The sequence below is a fragment of the Falco peregrinus genome, chromosome 2 (genome assembly GCF_023634155.1).
Source record: "Falco peregrinus isolate bFalPer1 chromosome 2, bFalPer1.pri, whole genome shotgun sequence".
Lineage (NCBI taxonomy): Eukaryota > Metazoa > Chordata > Aves > Falconiformes > Falconidae > Falco > Falco peregrinus.
In genome coordinates, this window is record NC_073722.1 from 82,457,809 (window position 1) to 82,485,513 (window position 27,705).

Consider the following 27,705-nt stretch of genomic DNA (forward strand, 5'->3'; position numbering starts at 1 on the left):
TACATTATTTACAGAGTAATTCTGTACTGGGACTGTATTAAGAATTTTAGACTAGAAAATCTTTACATTAGGGCAGTTTTAATTTGTTTTCAATGGCACTGAGCAGGTGGTCATTTCAGTAAATAATGACACATAACAAACCAGCAAACTTTTGTTGTAACTCAAGCTGAGTACAACTTCATACAAAGAGCAGCTGCTGTGACTGCTATTAAGAAAAGGATGTAAGAAGCCCTTCAGTGGACAAAAAAAAAACGTAGAAAAATAACTTCAAACCTGAGCATTGGAAGTCCAGGTAAGCACATTTCAGGAAGTGGATAACTGTACTTCCCAGCTTCTCTTGTGGGAATTTTTTGGTTTTTTTTCTAAGAAAGGTAAATTGCTTTTTTCCCTCTTGTCCAGGCAAGAATATTTTGTGACAAGACCTTGGGTTCAGACTGAACAGAAGGAAGAAAAGCCCTGTTTCTGCAATATGTTGAACCAGTCAGTCAGCATTTGAGGTAATTAATTTTATTTGGGTACTACTTTGGAATATTAAATTTTTTTCTTTTCTACCCAATTTTCCAAATTCCTCAAACATGTGTCATTTTATTAATGGATGCTGAAAACTGTTAGTTCCTTTTTTCACAGTAACTAGTTTTGACATTGAAAAATTCTGTTTATTACATTTTAGCTTTTAAAAAAATAATTCTCATGGCAGACATTAAAATTTTCTTGTATTTTCTTGAGGCTTTCATTTTGTTTTATTTTTATGTCCATTTCAAAAAATCAGAATCCATCTGGTAAAGCCTTTTCGTAGAAGGATGATTCCTACAAGTGGAAATTTTAACCTTTGACTTGGAATTCTTTTCCAGAGAAACAAATGGTTAAAGCCAATTCTGAGAGATCCCCTTAAATAAGCAGGATTTCTAATTGTAAGACTAGCAGTAACCAGTTTATATTTTTGCCATTTGCTGAACACAGAAAACACAGTGTTTTCTGGATTATTGGAAAAGTAACATCAAAATATTTTTAGTGAATTTTTTTCTTTCACAGAATGCACATACATCTTGCTCACTTAATGAGAGGTAGCAACACACTGACCTTTTGCTCTGCTTACATATTGAACTGTGTGATAGACGTGCATCTCTTCTCCATTCTGTTGTTGACTCTATCGTTCCTTTTTCCGCAGTGCAGCAGCTTTTAACATAAGAAACCTCCACAACTAGGATTATTTCTTTCAGACATCTTGAGTCTCAAAGATCTGGCTGTAAATTTGCTCTGCTTTTATACAGCGATGTAAACAAAGTAACAAATTAGTTGGTTCTTGGTAAGAACATAAGGGTACTATGATGTACATTACAATGGCATCATCAGTCAGTGTGGCAAGTAGTTCTTTCAGCGATACCATTCTGTACATTCCTGGCAAGCTCCTTAGCTCTACATTTTAACAAGCCATGACAGAACCTGGTTTAGTTTAGGAATGAGAGGAGTCAGGGTTTTGTTGAAAGACCTAGACTTCATTATTACTGAATAGTAATTTGTATAGCAACAGTTGTTCTTGTTCTAGCATTTTCAGTATTTTGCACTTACATTTTCTTGTGCTAGATAGCCTGATATTTATCAAATGCTCAGAGTTTAGGTCCTGAGAGAGATCTGCTAAGGGTTACAAAGCAATTAAAAACTGAAAGTTGGTCAGAACAGCTGGTAAAATCAACTATTCTGCTGTTTGCTGTGCTATACTGAGATCAATCAGTTCTTGATATTATAAGTCTAGGAAACTGTTAGGTAAGAAAATCTTTGACTAATTTGTTCATACTGGAGTCTTCACATCTGCTACAGAATATTGCACTATCCATAGAACACATTCTTAGAAGCACTAGCAGTAATAAACACTATCATGTTCCTTATGCGGCAGATCTGTCACAAATATCATTACTTGTAAGTCACTTGTATCGTGTGGCTCAGCAGTGGATTACTACAATCTCCTATGTTCTTCTGCAGAGCTTGAATTGCATTTTAAATTTCAAGCACAGGGCAAATAAATATATGGGTGTGGAAAACCCATGCCTTTGATCTTGATTCTTAATTTCAAAACATTTCAGATTCTGTGTAAAAGTACTGCGAGTGACTATTATCTATGGCATATTAATTCAAAGCTGTCCATGTTTTCCTGTGTATACTCCTTAGCCTTGCTGCAGCAAGAGAAGGCAAATTCTTCTTAGCTGCAAAAACTACTCTACCGGTGACTCCATGTAGGATGCTTTTATGTGCAATGCATTGATAGAGAACAATCTGCTGCAAAACACAGCTATGCTCATTAGTGATAATGTTTATAAAACAGTGTTCCAAATAACACAGTTGCTCAAAACATCTAAGAGAAAGTTGCAGTCTACCAGCAACTCTGCAGCATTTAACTTTCATGTCCTTTTTTTCCTAGATGATGATTTTCTGTAGATTATGGGATCCATTCTCAAGGTAGGCTCTTGACTCCTTATGTAATCACCTCAGTCTGTGGTCTGATACTTCAGGGCAATAGACATCAACAACATTTATAGAAATAAAGTGTTGATGTAGATATCAGACCTGAGGGACAGCTTCTTTGGTTCTTAGGTTATTCCTAGAGTGTTTCCAACTTCTGAAGTAGAAACTGAAGCAAGAATCATTCTGTTTCAAAGTGCTTAGTAAACCACGCTTGATGTCTATCCATATTTTATACACCTAGATAGAGGTATATCAAAACAGCCAAGGTCCTTAATCCCAGAACAGGAATTGGAGGTGGTTACAGAGGGATGGATGAACATTAGCTCTTCTCAAAGCTTTCCCCCAGCTGTCCTGCAGATGTTCTGTTATTTGCAGAAATTCATACCTGTAGTATGTTGGCTGATCTCTGAAACTAGCGTGAGGTCAGTCCCTTGCAAAAGTCATGGTCATGCTCTATTTTGACTGACTACTTATGCATTCCTGATAAAATGGGATATGAAAGAGAAAGGACAGCAAAAATATGAACAAAATGTGAATACAATGGAACATTTTGTTAGTCTGAAAAACATTTGTTTTGCTTGGATTAAAATCCTTGCTTTAAAGAATGTTGTTCAATGTTGTTTAGTTCCCCTCTAGAAAGTTACAAAAGAAAACACCACATATAATAAAAATTTTAAGCATGGTCGAAGAGTACTAGCAAGCCTGATAGTAACAGCCATAAGTTTATACCATAGTGCTGGCATGACCAAGATCAGGCACATCATTAATAGATTTCAAAACCAGGTCTTCGTTAAAAAGATAAAAATTAAGTTTAGCAATGTATTAATGATCTTTTGAATAAAGATTTCTTATTTTCTCTTCCTTGTTGTGTAAGCTGGCTTTGAAAAGAAACAGGGATTGTTACAAAAAGCAGTTTAGAGGTGCAGGCTTGTATATTCTATTTAATATTAAATTCTAAACTTTCAAAGATACTCGCACCTCAGAGATAGTTATCTCTTCCTATTTCACCCTTTGCTCCTATCAAAAGTAATAAAAATGTAAATAAGTGTATGGTGCTATCAACTTTTTCAGTTAGGTGCTTTGTAAGTCAAGATAATCAACATTAGATTGAATAAGTAGTTGAAATCTTTGAATCTTTATATCTTCCCCATAAGAGAAAAACAAAAATATCAAGGTAATTCCAGTTTACTTTTATAGTACTCATGACTTTTCCCTCTGTAATATTAAAGGAGAACGTAAACCAAAATGCATTCCTCCACTCAACATTTATTTGCTATATAAAGCTTCAGCAATAATGTGTTTTCCTCTTTCATTCTACTTGAGTTGATTGAAAAGTTTTACATATTTACCAAGCTCACACTTTGCCTGAGTTCATGAATTATGCAATTAACCATGAATGCAATTTCCTGCATTTTACAGTAATAGCTTTAATTCTGAAATGCGATGCTATATAGAGACAGCTCATTCATAAACTATATAACACATTAGAACAATTTCTTACATGGGTGAGTATTCTTGGGCAAACAGCTCTTATGAATATGGTAATTTGTCTAATAAACTGTTTCTGGGCAGTTCTTATGCAGGGGCAATATTCCTTAGCTACCATATTTTCAGGAGCACTTTCACCAGGTGAAGTATAAGCAGGAGGCTAGTGGTATTTTTATACACTTACTGAAAAGATTCTGGTAACTTAGTTTTTCCTTCCTGACCGTAGGTTTATGAACACACATGGACTTGAAGATCATGTAGTAGAATACATCAGTAGGTGTTTAGCCCTGGTAATTCTACTGTGGATGATTTAATGTAGTTATCCTCAATGATGTCCCAGTTATTATACTTGCAACACTATGTGCTGTGTGTTTTCAGATGTGAACTTAATGAGAAAAAAAATCAAATAATTGTTTATTTTGTTACTGAACAATCCTAATGCATTAATACAATTAGAAATCATTAGTATTTTCCTTCACATTACATTTAGTTTGAAACAAATCTGTGATCCCCGAAAACTTATTACATCTGTGCACATTGTTTACACCAAGTGAACAGTAAGACTCATGCAGAATTCAAGACAGCAGAGATGTGGGCCATCATGCAACACTGTGGAAAATCTTGTCTTTCATCTTTCTTTTTTTCACTTGCAACTTTTAAAAGAAAATGTTACCGTGTTGCTCTTGGCCAGCTAACTTTATTTACCTTTAGCTGGCTTCCATTTGCTCAGTCAGTGCATAATTTATATCTTAAACTTCAAGAGCTTACCTAATTTGCAAAGTTGCACTTGAGACTGTTATCTACAACAGGCTTCTCTATACATCAAAGTGCCCATACACTCAGCTCTAAGATTGTATTTTGACTGATCTAGTAGGTCTTTGTATGTTTTCTATGATTAAGAATATTTGATTAGGAGTGGTTAAAAGACATTTAGAAACGTGCATGCACTTGTGCTGTGCTTAGAATGGTCAAACAGCCATTTCAGGAGTGCTCTTGAGGTTGTCTGTAAAATTGGAAACAGTCATCTCAAAGCATCTTGGTTTTCATTACTCGGTGTCCATGCAGTTCAGCCTGCTACCCAGCTACCCAGCTGTCTGATTTGCTTTTGGGGCCTCTTGGCTCACTGAGGGACTGAGGATTAGACACCCTGGGCAGGGTTCAGAGGCCTGAGCAGAGTCATTTGGTGCCATTTAGAATGCTCAGGACAGCCAAGGAATCTGCAGGGACAGGCAGGCAGAGGAGGAGCGGGCAGCAGCACTTTTCCAGGTGCCTCGCAGAGCACACTGCGGTGCCTCTGATGGCCCTGCTGACTTACCTGGGGGCAGCTGAATCCCACACTTTGTCTCTTTGTGAAATGCACAGTGAGAATTTGTGGCAAAGCAAGTAAAAGCAGCTGAAGGAACAAATGGGAAAGAGACTGTGAAGTGGCACCTAGCTAACACCTAGCAACTGAGCACCTCCATTTGCAGACTGGCCACTGTACGCTTCATCCACACTGTAATCCCTGGTTTATTTAGAAAGCTGGTTCCAACTGACATTTCTCTTCCTCAGGCTGCAAACCTCGTTTTAATATCGCCCATTATGGCTTAGGTTATTTTGCCTTTGTAGCATATGAATTGAGTACAAGCACAAAATTTGCATTGAAAAGAAATCAGCTTTTGTTTATTTTTTTTATGTGAAGTAATTTCTGAAAATTCCACTTGTTTTTTTTAACCATATCCTGCTTTAATAATGAGCCAACAGTTCCCAAGGAACTTTCTGGTAATTATTGGTTTATTGTTTAATGGCCTGAGGCAAGACTGAGAGTAAAGAACTTTCTTCTAAAGCAAGGAGGAACTGCAGTAACGATAAATCTCTCTGGTATTATTACTGTTATGAACCATTTTCAAAAGTTTATGATGCAGGCTTGAAAGCACTCAGATTCACATTACAGTGTTCAGATACTTTAGAATTAACAGGTTTTTTGTAAAGCCCTAACCCTTTCCAGCCTACATTTCAACACAATAGCTGAAATATTCCGTATTCTTTCTAACCTGAGATGCCTAATGTTCTATACGCCTGCTCTCTTTCCACCTGTTAAAAGAAAGTGGGAGCACAGTAGTAACTAGATAGAAACTAATTTTCTTAATGTCTGTCTGTCTGGCTTGGCTTGAAAATCTGTACCACTTCTAGATGAATGTCAAGCAAAAATCTCACTACTGAGAACATTATGCTGATGTATCTCATGGTGGATGCTATGGCTCCTGATCATCCACAACGGATTCATACTAGTGTGCTTTCTGGGCTGAACTAAGAAGGTCATCAGCCAAGGGAAATCTGGGCATGGATTAAATGCTAAAGCACATGCTCTCACCCCCGCTTACAGTACAAATCAGGCTTACACTATATCTGGCTTTCTGGCCCATGTGGTCCATGCAGAACATATTTCACAGTCTCATGGATTTGCATTTTCTTCCCTGACTCAAAGCTCTCGGTCCACTGTGTCTGGCATCACACTATGGCACACTGATAGATTATATGTTTAATTTGCATGTACCCTTATGGAGTTATTACAACTTGCTCAGAAAAGTAGACTCTGCTTTGGTCAACACTTCAAAGGAGTAAGTCTTAATGTGAATTTACATATCAGTGGGGACAGAAGGGGAGGTGGGGCGGGAATTCAAGTTGGCTGTAGTATGTGAGCTGATATGATGGCCAGGAGTCCAGCAGCACACAGTGCCTTGAGACAGGAGAAGCTTTCCGAAGCATCCTACTTTTCCCTGTTCCTTTCCCTTCCTCAGGGAATTTTTTCAAACCTAAAGCCTTATGAAGCCTAATAAAGGCATGCTGGTATGATCACAGATTATGTTAGGTAAATGAGATAGAGGTATGTTATTATCCACACACAAAAGTGCTCAAACCGTGGAGAAATTTGCCACAAGCAGTGTGCATGTCTATTCCAAGGCTTTGAGACTTCAACAGGAGTCGGCCAGGAGAATAAAGTTCACTTGCCACCTTTCTGCTAATAGATCTGAAAGCGGGTGGTACCCCCTTTGGAAGGGCTTTGGTGGGATATTTCAGGAACCTGCTTCTCTTCCTTGAGCAACAGGCATTTCTCAGGCAGCCAGAAGACTTTAGCAGAAGCCATTTTATTACTTTACCCTTTTGCCTGAGGATGATGAGTCCATATTAAATACTTATATTTTTTCCTGTAACAATTACCAATGCTTTCTCCTTCCTCTGAAGTTTGCATGAAATTTCAAAAAAAATCTCTATATTATAGAAGCAGCATTAAATTTAATTAGTCAAAAATTTTTTTTGGATATGGGAAAAAATGCTCTTGAAATGAAAGAAAGATGCTGTATGGCCTATTTGGTCTTTAAACTCTGAATAAACTAACTTGCATAGGGCCAGTCTGAATAATTAGTAGGGAGAAATGTCCTGTTTAGTTCTGGAGAGTTTTTTCCTGTCTTTCAGACAAGTGCATATCCACTCTTTCATTTGTGTGAATTATTTAACGTGATTCACTGATGAAAAGGTAACTCATGATCCCAGCTCTACAGTCCTTTATTTTCAAATGTGCCAGCTGTGCCACACAAAAATTCTTTATAGAAGAACACAGTTACTTTTTTTTAATGTACTTTTTGCAGTATCGGAACCATTCCTTGATGAAAACACTGTGTGTGGTGAAAATTTATTAATTGATTACTGCTTATGAAAAAGTCTTTGTCTTTAATTAGGAATTGTTTAACTTGCACAGTGAGCTCGGGGAGCTCAAGGATGACTTTAATGAGCAGGTGGTGTTTGTTCTGAGCACCTTGAACAATCAAGATATGAGCAGGACCATCCAGGCAACAATACTGTGTGCAGCTGGGTCATGACAGTAACTCCACCACACTCTGGTGTCTGGCCAATGTCCCTGGCATGTGTGAACCTTATAGATCATGGGATACTGCACACCTGCACTTAGAATAAACTTAAAAGTTTGCATAGACTAGGTATGTAAACTGGTTTTGTTTTTCACTGAGTATAAAGGTGGGCAAGCTCTGGGACTGGCCCAGAAGCCTCACCTACGGGTGGATGCACCCCATAGGAATTTTCCCAGTTACGGAGAGACTCCTGGCACTGGCTGCAATGGGGCTTCCCAACCAAAGTGTGGGCCTGAATGGTGTTAAGGTGATAATTGGTGATGTAGTCTTTTCTTAGTCTCTGTAACATTGCGGTGACGATTTGATGCTTCACTCCTATTGCTCTTTTATCATATTGTGTATAAAAACTAGTACTGTTTCCTTTTATCATATTGCATGCTCTTTTCCTTTATTGTATTGTAATATAATAATATATTAATATATTATATTTGATTTTTAGTTCATTTTTGCTTGATATCCAGTCAATCAGCAAAACAGTGTGTCAATTGCTAGACTAAAACTATAATCAGAACATATTTAAGCTTAATTTCTTACAATAGTAATACATGTTCAGCACATGTAAAAAACTGAATCTTAAGGTAAGACATAACAAGAAGTGCTGAAACCAGATCATGTTTCTTAGAAGTGGTAAACAGTTTCAACTGGTTTGATGTTTAGGCCCTCAGGCTCAGAAGTTTAAAACCCAGGTTTTTAAATATGTATTAATTCTTGAATTCTCAAATGCAACCTTTTTTTTATACTGGGCACAATTTTAGTTTTTCTTTCTACTTCCTTTTTGTTAATTACAATTATATTAATTGTGCCTGTGCAACAATTAAGTTTCAGTTTGCGTTCACATCTTCTCATTTCAAGATGCATTTTATTTTTGCTCAACCGTAATGGTACTGCTAGGTCATTCTGAACCCAGCTTGCTTTATTTTTGACCCATAACCATCATGAACTATTTTTGCTTGAAGTACCTTCTCATCCCTAAGATCTCTGGGAAATCTTTTGGCAGTGTTTTACTGTAGTTGGTAACTAAGAATTTGTTCTGAGCAAAGGAATTTGGTAAGAAGGCTATGTTTGACTGCAGAGCTGTGTCTTCATTCAATTGTTTGTATCCCTGTGTCTAAGTCCTATGTCTAGCTGGTTCATTTTAGTTTGTAACTTGTATGCACGCCTGACTGACTACACGTTGATTTCTAAAATGTCCAGACTTCCAGAGTACAAAATCAAAAAATATCACCCTGCAGTGTGAAGTCTGTTCTTAGACATGCCCTTTTTTCTTGCTTGTCTTTGCAAATTCTCTTCTCTATGCTTATCTAATGTGTTTTTTAGAAATGTATCAGATGTTATTAGAGAAAATAAAAAACAAAACAGCACAGTTCAAACTGAAATCAGTTGCTGGAGACTGTAACACTTAACACAGCTGATACTAATGTCAGCTGTATTCATTCCTCGTTGGATTGTGATGTGACACAGCCTCTGAACACTAGGTCTGAGCCTCGGGAGTATTCAGTCAATCTGGGGCCATGCCTAGCTTAGATTTAGATGACAGATTACTGAGGAAAACAGGCTGCTGTTGGAAGTTATTTCAACATGAGGAGGAACTTAAGCTAGAATGTTTGACTGGTTACCCACCCCTCAGTGCTATAATCAGACTATTGGTAGCCTAAAGTTTCCCAGTAATAATTGAACTCCCAACAAACTTCCAACAAAGTACTGCAGGGAACAGACCTATATTTGATGATATACCTTAACGCAACTGACTTTTATGATCATATATGACAGCTGAGATACTGTTCTCAATGCAGAGACTGTTTTGTAAGTCAAAGTAATTTTTTCAAAAGTTGATTAACAAGATGGTGGTGTTTAATATTTTCTTGGTAGCAAAGAATGTACTGAATTAGTTTTATGTAAGTTTTATGTAGCAGTCATATGTATTGCAAGTTGTTATATACTAAAGGTTATTTTTTCAGGATCATTGTAAAGCCTGTATTTTAACAAGCCCCCCACATCTGCTGCAATGTAATGTTGATACTGGCTATTGAGAGTGGTGAAATAAAACACTTGCTAAGGAGCAAATGTCATCAAACAGGGAGTTAAAGAAACAGTCAAACTTTTAGCACAGGGAGAAAAATAAATCAGTTTAGAAAAAAGAGATCAGCTGGGGAAATGGTTGCATCCTTAAATGGATACTGCTCTCAACCTATGTTATAGTTTGTGGCACATCTCTCTAAGCAGGTTTCACTGAGGCAGGGTAACAGCACAGACCAAAGGATGCACAAAGATTAATGAGAAGAATGAAATATGCCTTAGAGTTGGATGTTTAAGGTTGGTGGAACTTGTAAAACCTGGACAGCTGTGAAACTTTATCCATTAGAAGGCAACATTGGCAGTTAGTCTTGCATGGTGTGGGCAAAAAATTCAGCATGCTTAAATGAACCAACCAGATATTAAAACAGCCAATAGAAGCAGTGCTAGAAAGATCTTCAGAAACAACTTTACCTGACTCTTGCACTCTTGGGGTCAAGAGACAGAAGTGATCTGAAATGGAAGTAAGAAATCAAGGGTTCTTAAAAACAGGTAATTGAAAAGCAGAGCTACCCATGTATCGTAGTCTGACCCACATTTCAATGTAGTGCATGGGATTGATCACAGGTCTAGAATGCTAGAAGTTCAGCAAAATTAGTGAAGGGCTTTACTGATGGGTAGTGGTGAATGAACATCAGTTGTGAGATAGCTGGGTAGCTTAAAAGCCTGTAAATCATTCACATTGCATGAGACTCTACACAGGAGATAGGGAATTACATAGGAATGCCATTAAACTGTGAATCTGGTCAGCAAAGGAGCCCAGCAGAAGCACGGGAAATGCTTGCCCGTTAGAAAAAAAAAGAAACAAAACCAAATGGGTTAGAATGTTTCTATCTGAATTTTCACAGTGGTATTACTGGTTAATGGAGTTTTTGGTAGGAAGTAGTAAGGGTATGCAGAGATTTGACAGCATGACAACTGGCTTGGGATTTGAATAACAGATGGAAATTTAAGTCCTTGCTCTTTTTTATGTATCATGGAAAGCAATCTCGGGAATGAGATGGAGAAGAGATTTAACCTTTAGATTGCAGTGTCCTAAAGAAGGCTACTCAACCCTGCATTCCAGCTCACTTCAGTGGAAAAAAATATTTTTGATTTTGATTTTATTAAAATTTATTAAAAATATTGAATTGGATTTGTTTCAGATCAAAATGAAATCAAATTTCAATTTTTCACAAGGTGTCAGGAAATAGAATAATAATTTTGATTCTTTTCATTACTGCGGTCATACACATGAGGAGTCAAAGCACTCGAAGTCGTAGTCTGGGGCTGGAAGGAATCTGTGGTGGCTGACCTCTGTGTAACTTGCTTGTCTCAGCAGTGCCTTGGATGTGAACTGTGGCTGCTGAAACAGTTTGGTTTCTTTATAAAGCTATAATCACAAAACTCTGGGGATAGTCTGCTCTCAGAAAGGGAATATTAATTATAATGTACAGGAAAGGGTTGTTCAAGGAGCTGCAAAAGTAAAAAGGTGAACTGTAGGAGGATGACTGAGTTACACGGCTAATTTCACATCCCTAAAAACCCTAAAATACTAGGAACCAGTACAGAAACACATACTATAGAGTCTGCATAAGTGGTCTGTGAAACAGACTGGTGTTAGGTGCTTTAGCACTGCAATAGTTAACAGTGAGGAAAGCACTTCTGAATGAAAATCCAACCTAATGAACTGCTGGGAACTGTATAGGATGAAGGCAATAGTGCACGGTACCACAATAATCACTACACATAATCATGACTACAGGGTCAGCAAAGTGTTAGTAGAATAGCAGTTCTGCCATACTAAAATGGTAACACTTTAGCCATGATTTCTCCATTAGATTAATTCTTAGAAATAGGCTATGCATCAAATAATACCATTTCCTTAAGCTTATAATTTCAATATTTATAAGTCAATTTGAATCCCAAATCAAAAAAGAAGTTCAGTTGTGCAGCTGTAGAAAACAGCTTATCTGATGCATAACTAATTGACTGGAAAGGTTCAGCTGATTTTCTTGCTTCTCCTTCCCCCTCCTCCTCATTCTTTATACATACAAGTTGGTAGCAAAGTTTCTAAAAAAGGAGCAAGTCTCATAAAAACTGCTAAATACCCAAAACCCAATTTCATTTTGAAGAAGCATTGAGATACGGAAAAAAACAAAACCAGTGTGAGATAAGTGCTTTAAAGTTCTTTTCTTATGCCAAAACCAGTGTGAGATAAGTGCTTTAAAGTTCTTTTCTTATGCCAAGAACCCTGATTTTTGTTTAAGTTCTGCAGCAGGTTGTCTCAGACCTTGTTCTTTGATGTGTGCTTTTTAACTTCTTAGTTCAGGAGGAACAATGATTGTGGTTAGCTCCATTTCATTTATTTGCTGGTTTTGTAGTTGCTTTTGGTCTTGCCTGTTTTGGTGTAGCTTTAGCTAGCCTTTCAACCTTTAAAACATTGCACTTTCTTGTGTTTTTTCATTTCCCTAAGTACATCTCTTAACTTTTTAAAAACATGTTTACATCCGTGTGCAAAACATAGGTTCTGTTGTTGCTTGGTAAATGGAAACAGTTCTGTTGGGGATGTTGAGGGGGAAAAAATAGCAGTTCCAAATCTCTCAATGATTTTTAGTTTTGGATCAAGGCCCATAGGAGAATGATGTAAAATTGGTAATACAGGTGAAAATACACAAAAGCCAGAGAACACAGACACAGGAATAGTGATTTAGATTTTGCATAGTTCTGCAGAAGTATGGTTTAACATGAACAGACCTGAATCAGATTTTATTCTTGGATGTATGGTTTTAATTTCTAAGGTGCTGTACTTGTAGCACACTGTAAATTTGTAACTAGGTAATTAAATAAGTTGGTGATAGATTAATTATTTGGCCATCTGTTAAACATGGACACATTTTATTTCCCTTTTTTTATTGCCCCCCCCCCCCCCCCCCTTAACTTATAGTACATTACATTAAGTATCTGTCTAGCCTATTTGTTCTTGACTAATAACATTACGGTTCAAGTAGAATTTTTAATTTAGGGAGCTTGAATATGAAGTTACAGATAGCATGATTTCTTTCTCCCAGGTATTCTTACTATTGATGCTTAAGGGAAACAAGGCAGTGCAGTTATCTTCCCTTGAGTAGGAGAGTTTTGTTCCACCATGGAATGGAAGACAAGAAAGGGTTTTATGGGTATATTGGCACCGATTCAGTGCTAGTTCTCTCCTTTTCCCCACTGAGGAAAATAATTTCTTTAAGAGAATTAACTAATAATATATTACTATATTTGATATCCCTCTGTATAAAATTTATATAGATAAAATTCCTGAGATAAGTATTTTTCAAATTTTAAGGATTCAGATGCACTTGTATCATTTCCAAACATATCTGAGAAGGTAAGAGTAAAGAAGTAACACGGGTAGAGGAAACATTTATAGTACATTTCACTTTCTACCCCTTAAAGACTTTGAATTTTGGAGGGAAATGATGTTGGTGACCTTGAGGAACAAGAAGCCAGAAAGGTTATAGACTTGCCACTGTACACCCAGAGCTAACGTCAAAATAGCAAATGAGTGCCACCAAAGTAGACTCACCTGATAGCAGTGCCAAAAAGTTATTAGAAAATATTCAAAATTTTGTGTAGGGTGCATCTGGCTGTGGAAGAAAAATACTGTGATTGCCCAAGAAGTGCACATCTCTGGATGCTGGTTCCTCTGGGACTCTCCTGTGCTACTTCACTGAGGTGGGTAGTCCACAATTTCTGCTGGAGGAATTTCCATTCATGCTTACAGGCCCTTGCCACCTGAAAGATGGTTGCTAGTTTTGTTTAGTAACAGCACTATGTGCTCAAGCCTGTTTTCTTTTACAAAACCAGATTTTTCAGGCATGGATTTTTTTGCATATTAAAGGATCTGCCTGCTCAGTTGTATTTTTGCTATGAAATTTGATTTTTTTAGAGCTCAATAAAATGTATTTCCTAAACTCCTGCTGATTATGTGAGATTCAGGTCCTTGATTTTTGTCTTAACTTTTGAGTCAAAGCACACATCCTTAAACACTAAAATAAGTCTTTTTGATTCACTCATCTAAGGTTAAATTTTTCTATTATTCCTTTGACCCTTGGCAACTTTTAACGTAATAGAATTATTTAAGCTCTTGGGTGGTTTGACCTTATCTGGATGCCAGGTACACACCAAGCTGCTCTGTCACTCCCCTCCTCAGAAGAACAGGGGGGAAGTAAATAAGATGAAAACCCCCCAGACTTGTGGGTCAAGACAAAAGCAGCTTAATGAAGCAATAGAACAATTTGCATCTGTGAAAGCAAAGGAAGACGAAAGATGTTATTCTTTACTTCCCATCAGCAGGTGATGTTCAGCCACCTCCCAGGAAGCAAAGCTTCATTTAGTACATGTAGTGGTTACTCCAGAAGACATCATAAATAATAAATGTCCCCCCTTCCTTCTCCTTTCTCTTAGTTTTTATATCTGAGCAGATCTCGTATGATACTGAATATCTGATCGGTCACTTTGGGTCAGCTATCCTGGCTATGTTCTCTTCCAAGAGTTTTCCCACACCTATCCTAGTGTGGGGTGTGGGAGGGGGAAGGCTGGAGAGACAGCCTTGATGCTGTGTGAGCACTGCTCAGCAGTGGTCAAAACACTGGTGTGTTATTGCCACCTTCCTAGCTGCCAACACAAGCACAACACTGTGAGGGCTGCTACGGGGCTCAGCCAGACCCAGTACAACTCTTAATAGCTATTTAATCAAGAGGGAAATCAGCGTACTTGAGTTGCTGACAGCATATTTCCATGACATCAGACTCCAATGCTCTAATACTTGCAGACGTATAGATGCGGTGCTTAGGGACATGGCTTAGTGGTGGACTTGGCAGTGCTGGGTTAATGGTTGGACATGACAATCTTAAAGGTTTTTTCCAACTTAAATGGTTCCATGATTCTGATTCTAAGTTTTACCTAGTGCAAGTGAGCTGGGTAGCCTGGGGGTAAATTTCTGTTTGAGCATTAGTAAGAAACTATTCTCATGATAGAAGAACCTCATGTCCACATGCACTGTGAAGACAAAAAAAAAATATCTGATTTTGAACTGTTCTTTAACATTACAGGCTTGTCTGTAGCTAACATCTAAACCCAAACCAGTCACCTAGCAGGTTTTAGATTTGACAGCCGCCTTTGAAATTTCTTCACAGGAATTTTCTTGGAAGAAAATAGATCTTTACTGACATGGATGCCTGGATTTCTGATGAATGTTTGTCAATACTATATGTTAACAACTTTGGCCAAAATAGACACACTATAAATTCCTTCTCTGATATATGATGAAGCACTTAATTTTAGTTTTATTCAGATTATCTTCAGAAAGCCTATATTTAAAGGAACATGTATTTAAAAATCATATTTATTTCAGCTCTGTGGAAGAGAATGGGGTTTCAGTTTTTGTGCGTTTTTTTTTTGTTTTTGTAATGGGATTATTTTCACATATATTGATTTAAGAAAGAAATCCTTTCCTAAATGTTCACCATTTCAATAATCATTCATGACTTCATATAATTGCTCATGAAAGCAAATAGATGGAAATTCCTAGACTTTGCAAGTAGGGAGGCCTATTTTCTTTGGAAAGAACATAAAGATAGTAAAGTCCAGGCCTCTATTTTTAACAGTACTGCTTTGCAGGTTGGATTCCTTTTGTTTTCTTATTCTTATGTAGCATTTTGAGCTGACAGGAATCTACGGGCACATAAATGGTCTAGGTTTTTCTATTGTTGTAAGCTTTCTGTTATGTGATACAACATTCCAAGAATTCCAATATATTTCAAACAAGTAGATTAACAAATTATTGTCATGCAGAATTGATATGTTTTATATCAGTGGGTTTGTGAATCAAAGCTATGCCCCTAACTCTGAAAGGTCAAATAAGAATTGCACTTTCTTTTGCCATTATAATAGGAATATAAAATTCAAAGTTACGTTTCTGTTAGCTTGACATTGAGGACTCAAATGACTCTGGGATAGGCTTGGTGTGACACAGAGTCTACAAAGTGTTCCCACCTTCTTTTCTCCAATAACAACTTCCTAACCTTTGTTTTGCTCTTATGCTTTTCCCAGATCTCTTGCATCAGCATGTAAATATCCTTTTGTTTTAAGGTCTTTGTCTCCTTGTAACTCGGGGTGGGGGCCCTCATTATTTCTGTCTGCAGTCTTTTGAAATTGATTTCTGTCTTTAAGAGGCATTGGAAACTGTATTTACTGGACTTTCTCTTCTGGAAACAGGTGAATGTAAATGTTTTGAATATAGTTCTAGGAACAAACATTGTTTTTTTTAAATGACTCCGTTCTTCTCTGAATATAAACCAGCCCTTTTTATGTTAGCTCTTTTGCATTTCTCTTGAGTAAACCTGATTTAATTTATGCTAAACATAATGGAACACCTGTGTGTGCTGGATAAAAACTAGAGTATATAATATTAGATAGAGAAATGTCGCATCATAAGTATTGAAAACAAGCAGCAGTGCTCCAGAGTGTCTTTTAGCCTTTTTGTTGTCATTTGGAATTAAGAAAGCTCTGAAAACAAAAATCTGTATGACAGCTTTAGCAGGTAATGAATGACCAGTAAAAAAAAAAAAAAAAAGTATAAAGAAAGATTTTTCTATGCTGTTTTGCCAAAGCATAAGATAATTTTTTACCTAGTTTCTCATGTTCTACTGTGAGACTCAATGAATAGAGCTAAAGCTGAAGAATTAAAGTAATTGGTTTCTGATTACTTTGTCAATCTGAGTAGTAGTAAATTGGAAATGTTCTGAACTGTTGCACTACCCATGTATCAGAGAAAGATTGTACCAGAGCCGTCTAATAGCGCTTGATTTTTCAACCAAGAAAATGATATGAGGCTTTTTTAAGAGTGCAATATTTGATATAATTCCATTTGAAAGATTCCTAATTCAGCTGGAATAGGAAGGGATGGGTGTAAGATCCAGCTACAAGTAGTGCTAATAGTGTAGTTTGAAGAAAGGCCTCAGCTTTAAATTTCTTTTTGGTGCTTTTTAACCCTCCTTTTTATCTTCTTCTTTTTTATTTTTTTTTCCTGTTCTATACTGTGTGTAATTATATTCTTACAATATCTATACAGGGGTATCAGAATATATAGTAGGAGAAATAATGTTGATGGGATAAAAATTCACAGCTTAAATATAAGATATCAGAACTTAAGAGGGGACCCCTTATTAACAAGGAAAGGAGCCTAACTTTCCTAATGTAACTGTGAGTCAATAATTTGATCTAGCCTGAGAGAAATCAAATATGACCCTACGACATATCACATGTGAAGTATCTTCATTGAAGATTGGGTACTACTACCCCTATTAAGCATATAATTAATAATTTCCATGTACTATTCATTTCTTAAGAAGAAAAAAAAGCCAAAAAAATCTGCCTGGATTATAGGGTGAAAAAACAAAGTAATGGAAAGCTGAGTTTGCAGATGAAGGTATAATTGCTTCTATAACTATTGCAGATGGAGTTATCATTGTTGCTATAACTACTGCAAATGGGTATACAATTCAGAGAGAAAACTGTATAAGGTAAGGAACAAAGACCACATCAAAGGAAATAAGCATAGCATGCAGGTGAACACGTGTAGGCTAAAAACTGCAGAAGGTTTCTAACCATCCGAGAGAGAGGTTATAATTCCCAACAAGAGAAGTGAAGGCCAGAGAGGCTATTTGTTGTTAAGGTGAAGTTACACAAAGTTACAAAAGGCAGTATGTGGTGTGGTTGCCTGTACCAGAAGTTATCTGAGCACAATGCAAGGGAGGTGCCTTCTGGTCCTGTTGCAATAGGCCTATGTAATCCTCCAGGCTGCTGTGTGCTCCTGAAAAAGGTGGACGTTGTAATAACACGCAACAGATGCTAAACTTACAGAGACTTAACACTGCCAGGAGAACGAATGCAAGATGTGTTAAAATGAAGTGTTTCTTGCAGTGTGTTCTCAGCACTGGGGAAAGATATTACAATGAAAGATGAAGCTTTTCCAAGTATGTAGGTTGCAATTCAAACTATTTGATGTCTCCATTTTTCCCTCTTACTGCTGCTTTTGGGGTCCTGTTCTTGGTGGAGCTGGCTGATGATGTGATTCCTATCCACTGTTATGGTGAGCATGCAGACCATTGTGTGGGGGGAGAAAAAAATAAAAAAAACATTTTCACATAGGGAAAGGCTGTAATTGTATCTTTCCTTATCCTCTCACCCAGAGCAAAGTTTTATTGTTGACTCCAATGAGAAGCAGGTGGATACCAAGCTCAATAGAAGTGGGCTACATACATCTGCTTTGGAAAGGAATTAAAGGAAAGAGAACAGAATAGTGTTATAAACCACAAGCTGAAATATTGTTTGAGTGGGATCAATATGTGAGGCTGCTGGATTCAGCAATGCTAAAGAGAAACACTGAGATCTCACTTCCTAATTTTTTTTAGTTCACCATTCAGTTTACATCCAAGTAGTAGTAATGGGCTGATCAATTGCACTTGGAAAGATGGACAGAAATGAGCTGGCTTGCCCCAACTACAGCTGTAGGTGGTTGCAGCAATGAGAATAGGAATCTACTCAAAGGTCTGGGTGCTTTCACCATCTGGCCCTTTGGCTCCCTAATGTGCAACACATTGAGCATCTTTGTGAACCAGCTGGCAGACGTTTCTTTGGCTTCCACCTTCCTCACAGGAAGAGTCTGTCAGTTTGCAACAATGACAGGAAAATACAGAGCTATTCTCTAAAGCCATTAAGATGAGTTAGGACCATTCAGTTTCTAACATACTTCCCAGAGCTCTTGAAATGGGTTGTACTCCCTTGTACGGTTCAGCATATATTTTCAGCAGATACATTAAAACAATCCTGCAATGCAAAGCTGAGGCATAAAGAAAGGGTAGGTTTTCAAGTTATAACACAGAGCTGATGATGGACCTGGGGTGGGGGGGTGTTGGTTGGTTGGCTGGTTGTGTTTGGGGTTTTGTTTTTTTTTTTTTTGGTTGGTTGGTTTGGGTTGGGTTGGGTTGTTTTTTTCATTTCTGCCAGTAACTAAATGTATGACTCTGAGATAGACACTAAGGCCAAAATCCTCACAGCCTCTTCAGGCATCAAAAGAAATGATCTATTTTCAAGGTTCAGAGCATCTACAGCTCCAGTTAACATTAAGATGAGCAGCATGCTTTCAATTCCTCAGTAATAAACAAGAAATGCCTCATGGGGATATTATAAAGCTTAATTAGTTAAGAGTCAGATTTCCTTCTCTGCTCCCCCTTGCTTCTTCAAAGTAATTTTACAATCTGTCAAGAGATTCATAGATGGGAAATATATATTGCCAATAAAAATATACTATCTGAACTGAGAATCCAGATGACCTAGCTCGGAGTAAATGCTTGCTCCATCCTAGCTATGAAGAACATCATCAGACAACAATCCTGTTGTCTCTCACAGGGGACTAGTCTTTCAGATGCCGACAGGCTTGTCTATAGTGCACACTGCATCATACTCCATCACTTCCAGCTCAGTGTGGACTCTGTGTAGTATTCAAATATCGTTGTCCTCATTTTACCATTGGGAAACAAATTAACTGAATTGTCCAAATCAGACAAGTATTTTATGTCAGTCTAAAGGGCAGTTCTCTTCAACCTCATCTATGGTCCGTATAGAAAACTTTCTAATCAAAAGTAGTTCTGGTTTTAGAGGGTTTTTCAGGCCAAGACCAGTGTTTAAGTTTCACAAAACCTCTTCTGATGGTTCTTTATTGTGGTCTGTTTAACTAACCATCATGTCATTCACTTTATATACTTTGAAGATACAGTATACAAATTATTCTTCTCTTGGCATTAACTAAATACACAATGTAAACAAAAATTGGTTTTAGCTGTTAAGCTAAATCATAAATCAAATTGTTATGAAGTCTTGGAACATGGTAAAGGCATTGCCTAAAAGCAATGATCACCTGAAGAGGCTGGCATCATTCAGTGGATTTTAACTCATCAACATACAGAAGCAAGCAGAATATTATAACTCATTAAAATTTTATTATGTCAAAATACCTATGTCTGTAATTCCCACTTAATAGTAACTTAAGATTTCTGTTGACCCTAGAGAATAAACTCTCTATCCAGTCTTCACGTTTGTGATAATAACGAATTTTACAGGCCCCACAATGTGCACACTTTAGCGGCTGATGCGCATTCAATACCTTGTGCTGCGTTACACCTCTCTGGAAAAAAGTCCCACACGCTGATGTTCTGTAAAATGAGTGAAAGGACAAAAGCAATGTGCCAGTATTCTGTGTTTGTCTTAGAGAAATGTGCTGTCTTAATTGACGTGTGTTATGTAAGGAAGAAATTAAGAAAAAGTGTCCAAAGAAGTAGCAGTTCTCCATGATTCAGGTGCTCTGGCAGGCATGGCAGAGTATGAATGCATTTCGTGGGAGACTGATGTGACTTTCTGCACACCTGTTTAAATGGGCTGTGGCGTATTTATCAGAGGCTCATTTAAACAACTAAATGGGCTTGATACGATTACATTAGAACAAACTGAGAGTACTTAAAGGAAGAGAAGAGAGCTTTCCCTGTGACTTTCGGATAGATAATCTATTTGTTATACTGCAATGAAAAAATATGAAATATGCTTAATTCATCTACATCTGGACAGGGGTAGCTATAAAAAAAGGCTTTGGAGGCACTGAAATAAGAAACGCAGAAACACGTGGAAAAATAACTGTCATTCATACTGTCATCTTTCACCAAGGACTAAGTAAATCTGTTGTTACAGGGGCAAGTATTGTAGAGTATAAAAGATGAAGGCAATAATCCACAACCACAGCAGGACACACAGAGCTATTTATTATTGACCAAACCCACTCCCAAACAGAGCACCTATTTAATATTTTTTTTTAATTGATGAAGATTGCTCTCCTCAAGTCCTCTATCCTGTTTTGTTTGTTTGTTTTCTATGAAGCAGCAGGTCTGACTTCTTGTAGAATATTATTACCATAAAGTATTTAAAAAAAATTATCCACATTTTATAAAAATCAACAATTGTTGTATCTTCAGTTCACTTTTTCTGTTCGGTTTTTTTCAGTTATTCTAGAGATAAACATGTGATGACAGCTTCTATTTATTGAGTTCTCATTTCTGTCTTTACATGATAATTGAGGTGGTTGTGATGTATCTTTAGAAGACACGTTTGAGGTTCTCTCTCTTTCTCTGTGGTTTATGTATTTATGCTTTTTATTGTTGCTGTTGAGTCTCTTAAATGGGGTTAGTCTGTATGTAGTGGAAGTGTGTACACTATATGAGGAAATGCAGGCATTTTCAGGAGTATATATTTTTAAATCTGTTTCAGTCCACACTTTGCTTATAACTTTCTGCGGCTTCTTTATACATTGTATTTCCTAAACCCAAGAGATTCTCTACATTTGCTTAAATATGAAATAGTTTTGAAGTCCTAAAAACAAGGAGGTTGTGTGCAGATCTATACTTAGAATTTTCTGCAGTATGCCCAGTGAGGATGTTAAGTGGAGCTCATTTATTTCTACTAGGACCTCCCCAAAAAATAATTAAAAAAAATCCACAGCACTTTCCCAAACTACTCATAGAAGAAAGATGCATCGCAACACATCCCACCAAAATCAAATCTCAGATTCTCCTGTTTGTGGAGACTCCATGACTGATGTACATGGCTTAAGGGGCTTATGCTGACAAATTATAGATAGACTAAGAACAGAGTAAAAGTAGCAGATATCAAGTTGAGAAACTGTTTTTGCTCACAATGTCAAGAGGTACTGGCAGTGGGGTGCTGTCTCATGCTTGCTTGGAGGGAACTATTTAGAATAGCCACGCACTTTCAATAAATTTCTTGTAAAGCACAACGCTTCTCACCTTTTAATTGGATGTAATTATTAGCTAGAAATGTGAAAAGATGAACAGCATTGTATACTACAGGAAATTTATAGAAATTGTTTGTCTACATAGAGAGTGGAAGGTAGTTTTAGGGGAAATAGGACAAATGTGCAAACAAATCATCTTAGAAGTGAAAGGAAAGGAAGGAGGTGTAATTGGTGCTTAGCCTCCAGCATGCTCTGCATTGTGCATGGGCCATGCTGAGAAATTTAACTGGAGGAAGCCAAAGGAGGGATATTCACACAGACTATGTCCTTATATTAAGACACAAGCCTCTGTAGCTTTCCTACATGGGGACAGAGAGAAGCAGGAATGCAGAGAAAGAGCAACAGCAGTCCTCCTTGAAAGCACAGTTTGGAGCAGCAGGATAATATATTCCCTGCTGCTGCCTAACTTGGGGCATAAACTAATCACAGAATAAGTAACGTGTTTATTTTAGCATGGTATTTTTGAAATGAGAATTGATCTTAAAGTTTTCAAGTGTGTTAAAACTATTGGTTTTCCTCTTGGAAAATGTTTCCTTCCCTTCACCTGTATATTTAATCACATGCATATAACATGATACATATATTTACTATAATGCGTAGTGAATTTTAGTACAAATAGATACAATTACAGCTGGTAAATAATTGTCTACTGATAAAAGAATTTTATAAGAGCAAACATAGTTACTAGTGTACCCCTTCATTGAAGACAAGACAAAAGTACAATATAACCAGTCATAAAGTATGTAGAAAAGAAAGAATTTGTCATAAACCAGCACACATCTCTGGGGAAATGAGTTCTAATGCTTCATTTCATAATGGAGGATTTTTATCAGACTCTAAGTACTTGCAGTTAAATGGCAGCAGATCACTTTGCGTGGTTTCACTATGGTTAGATAATTGCGCCTCTGAAGCATACGACCCTGCTCACCGCTTGGGTACTATGAACTGAATTATACTAATTTCAATAGTAATTAACTTCACTGGAGAATGTATCAATTTTTTATACTTTCAAGAAAGTGAAGCAACTTCGATGTTTACAAAAAACCTTCCCAATACCTTTTAAATATCTTGTAAGCGTAAGAAGTTTGGCGCTACTAGAGAAATTAAGAGGAAGGCACCTCTCAGACTTCCTAAGAGATAAATTGTATAATGAAAGATAGGTGTTCCTTTTAACTTCTCAAGTAAGATATATTCCAAAAATCATTCCAGTTATTCCAGTAGCTTGCTGTTTTCATACAGCCAACAGAAGATTTCAAAAAATACTTTTCCTGACATCACAGGCTTGCTGAGCCAAGAAAATGTAAAAGAAGTAATAAAGATTCAGTTGAAAGGTCTTTTCAAGCTTTCTAGAGAAAAAGAGTTGTATAACTTTTTAAAATTTTTTTTTAATTTTTTTTAGGACATTATGTTATATGTTGACACAGGGGATTTAATAAACATGTTGACATTAAGAACAATTATAGAAGTAATGTGGAATACCATTCCACAATTCTCCACCACCCCCACCCCTGGCTCTATCTGTAATTTGTATCAACAAACACTCTACTACTGTCTCATAGCTTTTCAGTCTCTCTGCTTTCTCGGCACGCAACTTTCCTATAGACAGAAATTTATCCAAAGCTTTTTAGGACTGTATGAAGTTACAGTCTTAGAAAAAGAAATGTGCAACAAGATACCATCATCAAATTAAATGCTATAGAGATTCTTCAGATGTACTGAGTTCTCCCTCTAGTTAGGATCATACCACATTTGTTCTGATGTACCATTTCACAGTAGTAAAACTGTGTGTCCGTTCTCCAGGAAGGTATCGCCTGATTAGTAGGAAAATTGATGACCAAATTTTGGCAAAGGCCATTGAAAAAATTTGGTGTGAGTCGCGCAGCCTGCCAATCCCTCACCACAGAGGTGCATGCAGACATCCCTCTAATCCTAAACAGGATGCTGCAGCCCCCTTCTCCTTTCTTTTTACCCTTTAGAGAGATACCACAATATTTTGTTGTAAAAATAAAAGGCTAATCTCAGAAGTGTTTATATGTTTCAATAACATTCTGAATTTCACATAAAATTTCTCCTTGAAACAATTTACAAATTCATAAATCTAGGCCATAAGTCTGGCCACCACCACTGTGCAGCTGCCCAGCAGTGCTGCTCAGTGGCAGTTTACTCACAGCCCTTTACTCTGATATGGCCGGAGAAAAGGCACCTTGCAGCAGAGAGTACAGAAAAAGGGCATCTGAGAAACTGTCCTGTAGAGGTTTTAGTAAGTACCAATTTGGTTATCTGACCCAACAACCGGTATTGTTTGTTTGTGACATTATGTGTCTTTGGTACTTTTGCACCATCGTTTCATGTGGCTTCTGCAATGTCTGAGCTGGTAAGAAAGCCTTAGACGGGTGTCTGAGCTCTTAGCTATCTTCAGAAGGGCTAAGCTTGCCTCTCAGGTGAAGTTTGGAGACTGAAGAGAAGTTGGGAGCATCTGAATATGGATCGTCATGTTGTTCCATGTATAGTAAGTTACCACTTATGAAGGCTGAAAAGTCACATATATTTTATACTGTCTGCGGTCAGCTTATGGAATTATTAGAACAGTGTGTTAAACATGATTTTCAAAGTGATTTCAGTATGTTTTCCAATCTAAAGGTAAAAGAAAATGGGCTTATATTCTTTTAAGCATCTGGGAGAGATAAACACATATGCTTAGTGTACCTGAAAAAGCCATGCTGCCATAGCTGTTAAAAGAAAAATAGAAGGAGGATAATATGTGCACGTTTCCCTTGTAGAGTTACTGCCAAAATATATTTCTCTGCTTTTATCTGAGTCTCATTTAGCTGTGTAGTATACTCTTCTGTTCAAATTTAATGCTGCTTCTTTATAAAGTGATTTTTAGACTGCAGTCTGAAGTACTGACTGGAAACCCCAACAGAAGTAATAGAAATATTTTGGCAATTACACACCACATTTTAATCTTTTTTTTTACATTGCCATTTACCAAGTAACATTGTGACAAGCTGTTAACTGAGTTAAAGACATATGCTAATCCTGTTGTATTTAACACATTCATCTGTCATCACGTTCTGCTGTCATTTTATCCATTATATCATGTTTATAAAGTGAGTACAAATTTTCCATAAATATATATGTATTTTTCTATCAATGATATCTTTCAAGCCACTTAACCAGTCAGAATACATTGCCCTTATGTAATGGTGGTTTTTCCTAAGTGTTGCATATTCTGTTACCAATAAAGAAGTCAGCAGGTAATTAATGGAAGTTCATGTTATATTTAATTTATGTTCCACCAGGACAACTAAAGCTTTAGAGGCAGAAATATTTTTTATATTTATAAGTTATGATAAAACCAGTAACAATGAATTTATAAACTGATTGTTAAAGTTAGCTATATTAGCCTCATAAAATAGACCTGTGAGGCAGCTGTTTCTTAATACATAGTCCTTTTCCTATGTCCTAGAAAAATAAGTCTAGAAATGTTATTTGCAGGAAAATTAATGTAAATGTAATTCACATCTATGGATATATTGACTAAAAATATCAAGTTAAACATTTAATTCTACTCAGACCTGCCTAAAAAATGATTTCAATAATAAATAAGAATTCAAGATTTTAACCTATTTTCCAAAAATACTTTTCCATTTTCTTCTCTTCAAAATTTGCTTGAGTACAGTCAATAAAACATCTTAGTGCAAAAGAACTAAATGACTGTCATAGCAACAATAAAACAAAAAATTGTAATATTTTACAGATGTAAAGGTCTAATATTGTTCTCTCACCCAATATATCTGTTTGCATATTTGTTATATTTATTTTTATGGAATAAATAATGGTATTTCAGGTTTAGCACCTTAGAAATTCACTCATTTTGAGAACGGACAGCACACTTCTAATAAGATTTACAGCTGTGGTTTACATTTTTTCAGAAAAAATCTGTCATCACAGAGACAATTCAGACTTTAAACTTAGGGGATATTCCAATGATTCCTTAAATAACATGGAGTACATTATTGGAAAATATGATTGTGCTGCTATTCTAAAACAATATTAATCATCGATGCCAGAATTTCACAAAAGCTGGAGAATGGATTATGGTGTACAGGATTTGTGGAGCTCTGATATATTGATAGTTGTTTATGACACATTTATATCATGAAAGAGAGAGATTTGACAAGGCTATTATTACACACAGACATAAGTTGTGATTATCAATATTTAGTTAGAGAGACATGCCCATTTAAGAGAAACCACATTTCATTACAATACAGACATATGTTCAAAACTTCCTGTCTTAATTTTTCAAGTGGAATAAGAAGAGTATTTAAAGAAAGTCAGTCCTTTTAAACTTCTGATTCCAGTTGAAGGGTTTATTGATTAAATACTAATGAATGGAATTAATAGGGATATGTTTTAAAATCAGTGCATTATTTTTCTTTAAAAAAAAATAATCACTTTTTGAGCTTCTGATGTTCTGCCAAGGTTCCAATGCTGTCACTAGATTCCTTATTCACTTAATTATTGTACTTTAGTTAGTAGAATTTCATAGGTTATGTTTCTCAGAGTTCAAAAGTTTATTCTGGCAATAAACTGTCATTATAGCTAACACTGAAAACTGAATTTCTCCATTTATACTAAAGTTTTCTACTTTTTTTTCTCTGTATATTGTAGACAATGAAATATATATAGACAGGCAATGCAATTTTTTTTCCATGTCACAATGAATAATTCCATTCCAATGCTGATTCAACTTGTTTTTTCAAATGAACATATTTTTCAACATGAAACATATTGGCAATGGAAGCAATCGTTTTTTAATCATTAAAATCTATGAACACAGCTGAGCTCTAAGTATTTAAGTTATCACTTCAAAGCATTAAGCAGGTGAAATATATAAGAAATATGATCTTTCCAAGGAGACTAGAAAACCCCAAGAGATTCACAGCATGTCTCACTAGGGTCACTGGGAAAGTTTATACTAAATATGTTTTAAAAGTTCTTCCTTATCTATATGGTATTTAGTACCAACTGTTTAAAATAAGTACAGGAAACAGAAAAGGCATTTACAATCATGGAGGATGATACAAAATGCTTTCTCTGATGCTCTTGCACTGCTAAGAGCACAAGACTATCACTTCAATGTTCCATTAATTCTACATTACACTAAAGCACATTCTTAAGCAATCATAGATAAAATTTGTCAAATAATACTTCTTTTTCCCAGTTAAAGCTTCAATTTCCAACATTAATTTTATGCTAAAAACCCCACAAAACTTATTTTTAACTTATGAGGAATAATATATCATTATATGCATTTGAAAGCTTAAACAAGAACCCCGTGACCCTCCCCACAAATGATGAGATCTGATATAAGCATAATACTGAAAATCACTTTTTGTTTTTCAGATGCATTTGTTGATAACAAGGTCCCTAATAATTGATCACAATCTTAAGAAAACTTTTAGGTTTGTCCCTGATTTACTGTAAGACCATCACGTTGTTAGACAAAACCCAAAGAGATATTGTGGTCATACAGATGGAATCATAAACACCTTATGACTGTCAGTCATAAAGACTGACAAACCGATTCCTTAAATTTTCCACTTTCCATTCCTCTTCAGTCTGGACTCAGTCATGTAGGTGATACTGTCTACAAGAAAACAAAACAGATATTCAGTAACTAACAGTTTTCTTTGATACCTCCCTACGAATGGCACAGATAAGAAAGAGGTACAATTTTGGGCTCCTCTCTTCAAAAGAGACTGAGGTGCTGGAGAGTGTCCAGGGACGGGCGGCGAGGCTGGTGGGGGGTCTGGAGCACAAGTCTTGTCAGGGGCGGCTGAGGGAACCGGGGTGTTCAGCCTGGAGAAAAGG

General features: G+C 36.6%; 1 long non-coding RNA gene across 1 annotated transcript in view; it reads left to right on the forward strand.

The window, feature by feature from the left end:
* Positions 1-398: 398 nt before the first annotated feature.
* Positions 399-27,705, forward strand: part of LOC114010220 (uncharacterized) — a 33,160-nt gene continuing 5,853 nt past the window's right edge. The window contains exon 1 of the long non-coding RNA XR_008745903.1: positions 399-497. This is a non-coding gene — a long non-coding RNA (uncharacterized LOC114010220). The remainder of the gene's footprint in view (positions 498-27,705) is intronic.